The following is a 13,387-nucleotide window of genomic DNA, read 5'->3' on the forward strand; positions in this document are numbered from 1 at the left end:
GTCTGCAAAGCTATGTCGCATGCTGCGGTATGCGGAGACACTAAAAGCACCATAGTAGAACATAGAAGAAGCCTCTATGTTGAAGTAATAGCCAGTAGGAAGTAGTACAATTCAAGTTTTAGTTGTCGATTATTCACTTTTTAGCCGGCTTTGGTGGCTTGGACATGACCTAGGACCTTAAGATTTTGCATGAAAGGAGGACTAGCAATCGCGTTGCATTGGAGAATGTGAAAAGTGTTCATATGTAGTAAACACCTGAGAAATCCGTCCGTTTCCGTCATTTTTATCGAATCGACTTAAAGCCAGATCGTCACATTGGCTGTTCTTCTCTCTGACACGGTTACATTTATCGTCTGCAAAGCTATGTCGCGTGCTGCGGTATGCCGAAACACTAAAAGCACCATAGTAGAACACAGAAGAAGCTTCTAATTTGAAGTAATAGCCAGTAAGAAGTAGTACAACTCAAGTTTTAGTTGTCGGTTATACACTTTTTAGCCGGCTTTGGTTGCTTTGACATTAGGTGGAACCTTAAGATTTTGCATGAAAGGAGGACTAGCAGCCGCGTTGCATGGGAGAATGTGAAAAGTGTTCATATGTAGTAAAAACCTGATAAATCCGTCCGCTTTCGTCATTTGTTATCGAATCGACTTAAAGCCAGATCGTCACATTGGCCGCTCTTCTCTCTGAAACGGTTACATTTATCGTCTGCAAATCTATGTCGCGTGCTGCGGATGCGGAAACACTAAAAGCACCATAGTAGAACACAGAAGAAGCTTCTAAGTTGAAGTAATAGCCAGTAAGAAGTAGTACAATTAAAGTTTTAGTTGCCGATTATTCACTTTTTAGCCATCTTTGGTGGCTTGGACATGACATAACACCTTAAGATTTTGCATGAAAGGAGGACTAGCAGCCGCGTTGCATGGGAGAATGTGAAAAGTGTTCATATGTAGTAAAAACCTGAGAAATCCGTCCGTTTCCGTCATTTGTTATCCAATCGACTTAAAGCCAGATCGTCACATTGGCTGTTCTTCTCTCTGACACGGTTACATTTATCGTCTGCAAAGCTATGTCGCGTGCTGCGGTATGCCGAAACACTAAAAGCACCATAGTAGAACACAGAAGAAGCTTCTAATTTGATGTAATAGCCAGTAAGAAGTAGTACAACTCAAGTTTTAGTTGTCGGTTATACACTTTTTAGCCGGCTTTGGTTGCTTTGACATTAGGTGGAACCTTAAGATTTTGCATGAAAGGAGGTCATGCAGCCGCGTTGAACGGGAGAATGTGAAAAGTGTTCATATGCAGTATAAACCTGAGAAATCCGTCCATTTTCGTCATTTGTTATCGAATCGACTTAAAGCCAGATCGTCACATTGGCCGAATTTCTCTCTGAGACGGTCACATTTATCGTCTGCAAAGCTATGTCGCATGCTGCGGTATGCGGAGACACTAAAAGCACCATAGTAGAACATAGAAGAAGCCTCTATGTTGAAGTAATAGCCAGTAAGAAGTAGTACAATTAAAGTTTTAGTTGCCGATTATTCACTTTTTAGCCATCTTTGGTGGCTTGGACATGACATAACACCTTAAGATTTTGCATGAAAGGAGGACTAGCAGCCGCGTTGCATGGGAGAATGTGAAAAGTGTTCATATGTAGTAAAAACCTGAGAAATCCGTCCGTTTCCGTCATTTGTTATCCAATCGACTTAAAGCCAGATCGTCACATTGGCTGTTCTTCTCTCTGACACGGTTACATTTATCGTCTGCAAAGCTATGTCGCGTGCTGCGGTATGCCGAAACACTAAAAGCACCATAGTAGAACACAGAAGAAGCTTCTAATTTGATGTAATAGCCAGTAAGAAGTAGTACAACTCAAGTTTTAGTTGTCGGTTATACACTTTTTAGCCGGCTTTGGTTGCTTTGACATTAGGTGGAACCTTAAGATTTTGCATGAAAGGAGGTCATGCAGCCGCGTTGAACGGGAGAATGTGAAAAGTGTTCATATGCAGTGTAAACCTGAGAAATCCGTCCATTTTCGTCATTTGTTATCGATTCGACTTAAAGCCACATCGTCACATTGGCCGAATTTCTCTCTGAGACGGTTACATTTATCGTCTGCAAAGCTATGTCGCGTGCCGCGGTATGCGGAGACACTAAAAGCACCATAGTAGAACACAGAAGAAGCTTCTATGTTGAAGTAATAGCCAGTAGGAAGTAGTACAATTCATGTTTTAGTTGTCGATTATTCACTTTTTAGCCGGCTTTGGTGGCTTGGACATGACCTAGGACCTTAAGATTTTGCATGAAAGGAGGACTAGCAGCCGCGTTGCATGGGAGAATGTGAAAAGTGTTCATATGTAGTAAAAACCTGAGAAATCCGTCCGCTTTCGTCATTTGTTATCGAATCGACTTAAAGCCAGATCGTCACATTGGCCGCTCTTGTCTCTGAAACGGTTACATTTATCGTCTGCAAATCTATGTCGCGTGCTGCGGTATGCGGAAACACTAAAAGCACCATAGTAGAACACAGAAGAAGCTTTAAGTTGAAGTAATAGCCAGTAGGAAGTAGTACAATTCAAGTTTTAGTTGTCGATTATTCACTTTTTAGCCGGCTTTGGTTGCTTGACATTAGGTGGAACCTTAAGATTTTGCATGAAAGGAGGACTAGCAGCCGCGTTGCATGGGAGAATGTGAAAAGTGTTCATATGTAGTAAAAACCTGAGAAATCCGTCCGCTTTCGTCATTTGTTATCGAATCGACTTAAAGCCAGATCGTCACATTGGCCACTCTTCTCTCTGAAACGGTTACATTTATCGTTTGCAAATCTATGTCGCGTGCTGCGGTATGCGGAAACACTAAAATAACCATAGTAGAACACAGAAGAGGCTTCTAAGTTGAAGTAATAGCCAGTAAGAAGTAGTACAATTCAAGTTTTAGTCATCGATTATTCACTTTTTAGCCGGCTTTGGTGGCTATGACATGACCTAGGACCATAGGATTTTGCATCAAAGGAGGACTAGCAGCCGCGTTGCACGGGATAATGTGAAAAGTGTCTATATGTAGTAAAAACCTGAAAAATCCGTCCGCTTTCGTCATTTGTTATCGAACCGACTTAGAGCCAGATCGTCACATTGGCCGCTCTTCTCTCTGAAACGGTTACATTTATCGTCTGCAAAGCTATGTCGCGTGCTGCGGTATGCGGAGACACTAAAAGCACCATAGTAGAACACAGAAGGAGCTTCTAAGTTGAAGTAATAGCCAGTAAGAAGTAGTACAATTCAAGTTTTAGTTGTCGATTATTCACTTTTTAGCCGGCTTTGGTGGCTTGGACAAGACGTAGGACATTAAGATTTTGCATGAAAGGAGGACTAGCAGCCGCGTTGCATGGGAGAATGTGAAAAGTGTTCATATGTAGTAAAAACCAGAGAAATTTGTCTGTTTTCGTCATTTGTTATCGAATCGACTTAAAGCCAGATCGTCACATTGGCCGCTTTTCTCTCTGAGACGGTTACATTTATCGTCTGCGAAGCTATGTCGCGTGCTGCGGTATGCGGAGACACTAAAAGCACCATATTAGAACACAGAAGGAGCTTCTAAGTTGAAGTAATAGCCAGTAAGAAGTAGTACAATTCAAGTTTTAGTTGTCGATTATTCACTTTTTAGCCGGCTTTGGTGGCTTGGACATGACCTAGGACCTTAAGATTTTGCATGAAAGGAGGACTAGCAATCGCGTTGCATTGGAGAATGTGAAAAGTGTTCATATGTAGTAAACACCTGAGAAATCCGTCCGTTTCCGTCATTTTTATCGAATCGACTTAAAGCCAGATCGTCACATTGGCTGTTCTTCTCTCTGACACGGTTACATTTATCGTCTGCAAAGCTATGTCGCGTGCTGCGGTATGCCGAAACACTAAAAGCACCATAGTAGAACACAGAAGAAGCTTCTAATTTGAAGTAATAGCCAGTAAGAAGTAGTACAACTCAAGTTTTATTTGTCGGTTATACACTTTTTAGCCGGCTTTGGTTGCTTTGACATTAGGTGGAACCTTAAGATTTTGCATGAAAGGAGGACTAGCAGCCGCGTTGCATGGGAGAATGTGAAAAGTGTTCATATGTAGTAAAAACCTGAGAAATCCGTCCGCTTTCGTCATTTGTTATCGAATCGACTTAAAGCCAGATCGTCACATTGGCCGCTCTTCTCTCTGAAACGGTTACATTTATCGTCTGCAAATCTATGTCGCGTGCTGCGGATGCGGAAACACTAAAAGCACCATAGTAGAACACAGAAGAAGCTTCTAAGTTGAAGTAATAGCCAGTAAGAAGTAGTACAATTAAAGTTTTAGTTGCCGATTATTCACTTTTTAGCCATCTTTGGTGGCTTGGACATGACATAACACCTTAAGATTTTGCATGAAAGGAGGACTAGCAGCCGCGTAGCATGGGAGAATGTGAAAAGTGTTCATATGTAGTAAAAACCTGAGAAATCCGTCCGTTTCCGTCATTTGTTATCCAATCGACTTAAAGCCAGATCGTCACATTGGCTGTTCTTCTCTCTGACACGGTTACATTTATCGTCTGCAAAGCTATGTCGCGTGCTGCGGTATGCCGAAACACTAAAAGCACCATAGTAGAACACAGAAGAAGCTTCTAATTTGATGTAATAGCCAGTAAGAAGTAGTACAACTCAAGTTTTAGTTGTCGGTTATACACTTTTTAGCCGGCTTTGGTTGCTTTGACATTAGGTGGAACCTTAAGATTTTGCATGAAAGGAGGTCATGCAGCCGCGTTGAACGGGAGAATGTGAAAAGTGTTCATATGCAGTATAAACCTGAGAAATCCGTCCATTTTCGTCATTTGTTATCGAATCGACTTAAAGCCAGATCGTCACATTGGCCGAATTTCTCTCTGAGACGGTCACATTTATCGTCTGCAAAGCTATGTCGCATGCTGCGGTATGCGGAGACACTAAAAGCACCATAGTAGAACATAGAAGAAGCCTCTATGTTGAAGTAATAGCCAGTAAGAAGTAGTACAATTAAAGTTTTAGTTGCCGATTATTCACTTTTTAGCCATCTTTGGTGGCTTGGACATGACATAACACCTTAAGATTTTGCATGAAAGGAGGACTAGCAGCCGCGTTGCATGGGAGAATGTGAAAAGTGTTCATATGTAGTAAAAACCTGAGAAATCCGTCCGTTTCCGTCATTTGTTATCCAATCGACTTAAAGCCAGATCGTCACATTGGCTGTTCTTCTCTCTGACACGGTTACATTTATCGTCTGCAAAGCTATGTCGCGTGCTGCGGTATGCCGAAACACTAAAAGCACCATAGTAGAACACAGAAGAAGCTTCTAATTTGATGTAATAGCCAGTAAGAAGTAGTACAACTCAAGTTTTAGTTGTCGGTTACACACTTTTTAGCCGGCTTTGGTTGCTTTGACATTAGGTGGAACCTTAAGATTTTGCATGAAAGGAGGTCATGCAGCCGCGTTGAACGGGAGAATGTGAAAAGTGTTCATATGCAGTATAAACCTGAGAAATCCGTCCATTTTCGTCATTTGTTATCGAATCGACTTAAAGCCAGATCGTCACATTGGCCGCTTTTCTCTCTGAGACGGTTACATTTATCGTCTGCGAAGCTATGTCGCGTGCTGCGGTATGCGGAGACACTAAAAGCACCATATTAGAACACAGAAGGAGCTTCTAAGTTGAAGTAATAGCCAGTAAGAAGTAGTACAATTCAAGTTTTAGTTGTCGATTATTCACTTTTTAGCCGGCTTTGGTGGCTTGGACATGACCTAGGACATTTAGATTTTGCATGGAAGGAGGACTAGCAGCCGCGTTGCACGGGAGAATGTGAAAAGTGTTCATATGTAGTAAAAACCTGAGAAATCAGTCCGTTTTCGTCATTTGTTATCGAATCGACTTAATGCCAGATCGTCACATTGGCCGCATTTTTCTCTGAGACGGTTACATTTATCATCTGCAAAGCTATGTCGCGTGCTGCGGTACGCGGGGACACTAAAAGCACTATAGTAGAACACAGAAGAAGCTTCTAAGTTGAAGTAATAGCCAGTAAGAAGTAGTACAATTCAAGTTTTAGTTATTGATTATTCACTTTTTTGGCCGGCTTTGGTGGCTTGGACATGAAGTGGAACCTTAAGATTTTGCATGAAAGTAGGACTAGCAGCCGCGATTCACGGGAGAATGTGAAAAGTGTTCATGTGTAGTGAACACCTGAGAAATCCGTCCGTTTTCGTCATTTGTTATCGAATAGACTTAAAGCCAGGTCGTCACATTGGCCGCTTCTCCCTCTGAAACGGTTACATTTATCGTCTGCAAAGCTATGTCGCGTGCTGCGGTATGCGGAAACACTAAAAGCACCATAGTAGAACTCAGAAGAAGCTTCTAAGTTGAAGTAATAGCCAGTAAGAAGTAGTACAATTCAAGTTTTACTTGAGGATTATTCACTTTTTAGCCATCTTTGGTGGCTTGGACATGACCTAGCACCTTAAGATTTTGCATGAAAGGAGGACTAGCAGCCGAGTTGCATGGGAGAATGTGAAAAGTGTTCATATGTAGTAAAAACCTGAGAAATCCGTCCGTTTCCGTCATTTGTTATCGAATCGACTTAAAGCCACATCGTCACATTGGCCGCTCTTCTCTCTGAAACGGTTACATTTATCGTCTGCAAATCTATGTCGCGTGCTGCGGTATGCGGAAACACTAAAAGCACCATAGTAGAACACAGAAGAAGCTTCTAAGTTGAAGTAATAGCCAGTAAGAAGTAGTACAATTCAAGTTTAAGTCATCGATTATTCACTTTTTAGCCGGCTTTGGTGGCTATGACATGACCTAGGACCATAAGATTTTCCATAAAAGGAGGACTAGCAGCCGCGTTGCACGGGATAATGTGAAAAGTGTTTATATGTAGTAAAAACCTGAAAAATCCGTCCGCTTTCGTCATTTGTTATCGAATCGACTTAAAGCCAGATCGTCACATTGGCCGCTCTTCTCTCTGAAACGGTTACATTTATCGTCTGCAAAGCTATGTCGCGTGCTGCGGTATGCGGAGACACTAAAAGCACCATAGTAGAACACAGAAGAAGCTTCTAAGTTGAAGTAATATCCAGTAAGAAGTAATACAATTCAAGTTTTAGTTGTTGATTTTTCACATTTTAGCCGTCTTTGGTGGTTTGGACATGACCTAGAACCTTAAGATTTTGCATGAAAGGAGGACTAGCAGCGGCGTTGCACGGGAGAATGTGAAAAGTGTTCATATGTAGTAAAAACCTGAGAAATCCGTCCGTTTTCGACATTTGTTAACGAATCGTCTTAAAGCCAGATCGTCACATTGGCCGCTTTTCTCTCTGAGACGGTTACATTTATCGTCTGCAAAGCTATGTCGCGTGCTGCGTTATGGGGAAATACTAAAAGGACCATAGTAGGACACAGAAGAAGCTTCTAAGTTGAAGTAATAGCCAGTAAGAAGTAGTACAATTCAAGTTTTAGTTATCGATTATTCACTTTTTAGCCGGCTTTGGTGGCTTGGACATGACCTAGGACCTTAAGATTTTGCATGAAAGGAGGACTAGCAGCCGCGTTGCATGGGAGAATGCAAAAAGTGTTCATATGTAGTAAAATCCTGAGAAATCTGTCTGTTTTCGTCATTTGTTATCGAATCGACTTAAAGCCAAATCGTCACAATGGCCGCTTTTCACTCTGAGACGGTTACATTTATCGTCTGCAAAGCTATGTCGCGTGCTGCGGTATGCGGAGACACTAAAAGCACCATAGTAGAACACAGAAGGAGCTTCTAAGTTGAAGTAATAGCCAGTAAGAAGTAGTACAATTCAAGTTTTAGTTGTCGATTATTCACTTTTTAGCCGGCTTTGGTGGCTTGGACATGACATAGGACATTAAGATTTTGCATGAAAGGAGGACTAGCAGCCGCGTTGCATGGGAGAATGTGAAAAGTGTTCATATGTAGTAAAAACTTTAGAAATCAGTCCGTTTTCGTCATTTGTTATCGAATCGACTTAATGCCAGATCGTCACATTGGCCGCTTTTTTCTCTGAGACGGTTACATTTATCATCTGCAAAGCAATGTCGCGTGCTGCGGTATGCGGGGACACTAAAAGCACTATGGTAGAGCACAGAAGAAGCTTCTAAGTTGAAGTAATAGCCAGTAAGAAGTAGTACAATTCAAGTTTTAGTTATTGATTATTCACTTTTTTGGCCGGCTTTGGTGGCTTGGACATGAAGTGGAACCTTAAGATTTTGCATGAAAGTAGGACTAGCAGCCGCGATTCACGGGAGAATGTGAAAAGTGTTCATGTGTAGTGAACACCTGAGAAATCCGACCGTTTTCGTCATTTGTTATCGAATCGACTTAAAGCCAGATCGTCACATTGGCCGCTTCTCTCTCTGAGACGGTTACATTAATCGTCTGCAAAGCTATGTCGCGTGCTGCGTTATGCGGAGTCACTAAAAGCACCATAGTAGAACACAGAAGAAACTTCTAAGTTGAAGTAATAGACAGTAAGAAGTAGTACAATTCAAGTTTTAGTTGTCGATTATTCACTTTTTAGAGGGCTTTGGTTGCTTGGACGTGACCTAGGACCTTAAGATTTTGCATGAAAGGAGGACTAGCAGCCGCGATGCACGGGAGAATGTAAAAAGTGTTCATTTGTAGTAAAAACGTGAGAAATCCGTCCCTTTTCATCATTTGTTATCGAATCGATTTAAAGCCAGATCGTCACATTGGCCGCTTTTCACTCTGAGACGGTTACATTTATCGTCTGCAAAGCTATGTCGCGTGCTGCGGTATGCGGAGACACTAAAAGCACCATAGTAGAACACAGAAGGAGCTTCTAAGTTGAAGTAATAGCCAGTAAGAAGTAGTACAATTCAAGTTTTAGTTGTCGATTATTCACTTTTTAGCCGGCTTTGATGGCTTGGACATGACATAGGACATTAAGATTTTGCAAGAAAGGAGGACTAGCAGCCGCGTTGCATGGGAGAATGTGAAAAGTGTTCATATGTAGTAAAAACCTGAGAAATCAGTCCGTTTTCGTCATTTGTTATCGAATCGACTTAATGCCAGATCGTCACATTGGCCGCTTTTTTCTCTGAGACGGTTACATTTATCATCTGCAAAGCAATGTCGCGTGCTGCGGTATGCGGGGACACTAAAAGCACTATGGTAGAACACAGAAGAAGCTTCTAAGTTGAAGTAATAGCCAGTAAGAAGTAGTACAATTCAAGTTTTAGTTATTGATTATTCACCTTTTTGGCCGGCTTTGGTGGCTTGGACATGAAGTGGAACCTTAAGATTTTGCATGAAAGTAGGACTAGCAGCCGCGTTGCACGGGAGAATGTGAAAAGGGTTCATATGTAGTAAAAACCTGAGAAATCCGTCCGTTTTCGACATTTGTTAACGAATCGACTTAAAGCCAGATCGTTATATTGGCCGCTTTTCTCTCTGAGACGGTTACATTTATCGTCTGCAAAGCTATGTCGCGTGCTGCGGTATGCGGAGACACTAAAAGCACCATAGTAGAACACAGAGGAAGCTTCTAAGTTGCAGTAATAGCCAGTAAGAAGTAGTACAATTCAAGTTTTAGTTATTGATTATTCACTTTTTAGCCGGATTTGGTGGCTTGGACATGAGGTGGAACCTTAAGATTTTGCATGAATGGAGGACTAGCAGCTGCGTTGCACTGGAGAATGTGAAAAGTGTTCATATGTAGTAAAAACCTGAGAAATCCGTCCCTTTTCGTCATTTGTTATCGAATCGACTTAAGGCCAGATCGTCACATTGGCCGCTTTTCTCTCTGAGACGGTTACATTTATCGTCTGCAAAGCTATGTCGCGTGCTGCGGTATGCGGAAACACTAAAAGCACCATAGTAGAACACAGAAGGAGCTTCTAAGCTGAAGTAATAGCCAGTAAGAAGTAGTACAATTAAAGTTTTAGTTGTCGATTATTCACTTTTTAGCCGGCTTTGGTGGCTTGGACATGACCTAGGACATTAAGATTTTGCATGAAAGGAGGACTAGCAGCCGCGTTGCACGGGAGAATGTGAAAGTGTTCATATGTTGGAAAAACCTGAGAAATCAGTCCGTTTTCGTCATTTGTTATCGAAACGACTTAAGGCCAGATCGTCACATTGGCCGCTTTTCTCTCTGAGACGGTTACATTTATCGTCTGCAAAGCTATGTCGCGTGCTGCGGTATTCGGGGACACTAAAAGCACCATATCAGAACACAGAAGAAGCTTCAAAGTTGAAGCAATAGCCAGTAAGAAGTAGTAGAATCCAAGTTTTAGTTATCGATTATTCACTTTTTAGCCGCCTTTGGTGGCTTGGACATGAGGTGGAACCTTAAGATTTTGCATGAAAGGAGGATTAGCAGCGGCGTTGCACGGGAGAATGTGAAAAGTGTTCATATGCAGTATAAACCTGAGAAATCCGTCCGTTTTCGTCATTTGTTATCGAATCGACTTAAAGCTAGATCGTCACATTGGCCGCTCTTCTCTCAGAGACGTTTACATTTATCGTCTGCAAAGCTATGTCGCGTGCTGCTGTATGTGGAGACACTAAAAGCACCATATTAGAACACAGAAGATGCTTCTAAGTTGAAGTAATAGCCAGTAAGAAGTAGTACTATTTAAGTTTTAGTTGTCGATTAATCACTTTTTAGCCGGCTTTGGTGGCTTGGACATGACCTAGGACCTTAAGATTTTGCATGAAAGGAAGACTAACAGCCGCGTTTACGGGAGAATGTGAAAAGTGTTCATATGTAGTAAAAACGTGAGAAATCCGTCCGTTTTCATCATTTGTTATCGAATCGATTTAAAGCCAGATCGTCACATTGGCCGCTCTTCTCTCTGAAACGGTTGCATTTATCGTCTGCCAAGTTATGTCGCGTGCTGCGGTATGCGGAAACACTAAAAGCACCATAGTAGAACACAGAAGAAGCTTCCATGTTGAAGTAATAGCCAGTAAGAACTAGTACAATTCAAGTTTTAGTTGTCGATTATTCACTTTTTAGCCGGCGTTGGTGGCTTGGACATGACCTAGGACCTGAAGATTTTGCACGAGAGGAGGACTAGCAGCCGCGTTGCACGGGAGAATGTGAAATGTGTTCTTATGTAGTAAAAACCTGAGAAATCCGTCCGTTTTCGTCATTTGTTATCGAATCGACTTAAAGCCCGATCGTTATATTGGCCGCTTTTCTCCCTGAGACGGTTACATTTATCGTCTGCAAAGCTATGTCGCGTGCTGCGGTATGCGGAGACACTAAAAGCACCATAGGAGAACACAGAAGAAACTTCTAAGTTGAAGTAATAGCCAGTAAGAAGTAGTACAATCAAGTTTTAGTTGTCGATTATTCACTTTTTAGCCGGCTTTGGTGGCTTGGACATGAACTAGGACCTTAAGATTTTGCATGAAAGGAGGACTAGCAGCCGCGTTGCACGGGAGAATGTGAAAAGTGTTCATATGTAGTAAAAACCAGAGAAATTTGTCTGTTTTCGTCATTTGTTATCGAATCGACTTAAAGCCAGATCGTCACATTGGCCGCTTTTCTCTCTGAGACGGTTACATTTATCGTCGGCAAAGCAATGTCGCGTGCAGCGGTATGCGGAGACACTAAAAGCACCATATTAGAACACAGAAGGAGCTTCTAAGTTGAAGTAATAGCCAGTAAGAAGTAGTACAATTCAAGTTTTAGTTGTCCATTATTCACTTTTTAGGCGGCTTTGGTGGCTTGGACATGACCTAGGACATTTAGATTTTGCATGAAAGGAGGACTAGCAGCCGCGTTGCACGGGAGAGTGTGAAACGTGTTCATATGTAATAAAAACCTGAGAAATCAGTCCGTTTTCGTCATTTGTTATCGAATCGACTTAATGCCAGATCGTCACATTGGCCGCTTTTTCTTTGAGACGGTTACATTTATCATCTGCAAAGCAATGTCGCGTGCTGCGGTATGCGGGGACACTGAAAGCACTATAGTAGAACACAGAAGAAGCTTCTAATTGAAGTAATAGCCAGTAAGAAGTAGTACAATTCAAGTTTTAGTTATTGATTATTCACTTTTTTGGCCGGCTTTGGTGACTTGGACATGAAGTGAAACCTTAAGATTTTGCATGAAAGTAGGACTAGCAGCCGCGATTCACGGGAGAATGTGAAAAGTGTTCATATGTAGTAAAAACCTGAGAAATCCGTCCGTTTTCGTCATTTGTTATCGAATCGACTTAAAGCCAGATCGTTATATTGGCCGCTCTTCTCTCTGAAACGGTTACATTTATCGTCTGCAAAGCTATGTCGCGTGCTGCGGTATGCGGAAACACTAAAGGCACCATAGTAGAACTCAGAAGAAGCTTCTAAGTTGAAGTAATAGCCAGTAAGAAGTAGTACAATTCAAGTTTTACTTGAGGATTAATCACTTTTTAGCCGGCTTTGGTGGCTTGGACATGACTAGGACCTTAAGATTTTGCATGAAAGGAAGACTAGCAGCCGCGTTGCACGGGAGAATGTGAAAAGTGTTCATATGTAGTAAAAACCTGAGAAGTCCGTCCGTTTTCGTCATTTGTTATCGAATCGACTTAAAGCCAGATCGTTATATTGGCCGCTTTTCTCTCTGAGACGGTTACATTTATCGTCTGCAAAGCTATGTCGCGTGGTGCGGTATGCGGAGACACTAAAAGCACCATAGTAGAACACAGAGGAAGCTTCTAAGTTGCAGTAATTGCCAGTAAGAAGTAGTACAATTCAAGTTTTAGTTATTGATTATTCACTTTTTAGCCGGATTTGGTGGCTTGGACATGAGGTGGAACCTTAAGATTTTGCATGAATGGAGGACTAGCAGCCGCGTTGCACTGGAGAATGTGAAAAGTGTTCATATGTAGTAAAAACCTGAGAAATCCGTCCGTTTTCGTCATTTGTTATCGAATCGACTTAAGGCCAGATCGTCACATTGGCCGCTTTTCTCTCTGAGACGGTTACATTTATCGTCTGCAAAGCTATGTCGCATGCTGCGGTATGCGGAGACACTAAAAGCACCATAGTAGAACACAGAAGAAGCTTCTAAGTTGAAGTAATAGCCAGTAAGAAGTAGTACAATTCAAGTTTTAGTTGTCGATTATTCACTTTTTAGCCGGCTTTGGTGGCTTGGACATGACCTAGGACATTAAGATTTTGCATGAAAGGAAGCCTAGCAGCCGCGTTGCACGGGAGAATGTGAAAGTGTTCATATGTAGGAAAAACCTGAGAAATCAGACCGTTTTCGTCATTTGTTATCGAAACGACTTAAGGCCAGATCGTCACATTGGCCGCTTTTCTCTCTGAGACGGTTACATTTATCGTCTGCAAAGCTATGTCGCG

Source organism: Schistocerca gregaria, chromosome 9, assembly GCF_023897955.1.
Source record: "Schistocerca gregaria isolate iqSchGreg1 chromosome 9, iqSchGreg1.2, whole genome shotgun sequence".
NCBI lineage: Eukaryota > Metazoa > Arthropoda > Insecta > Orthoptera > Acrididae > Schistocerca > Schistocerca gregaria.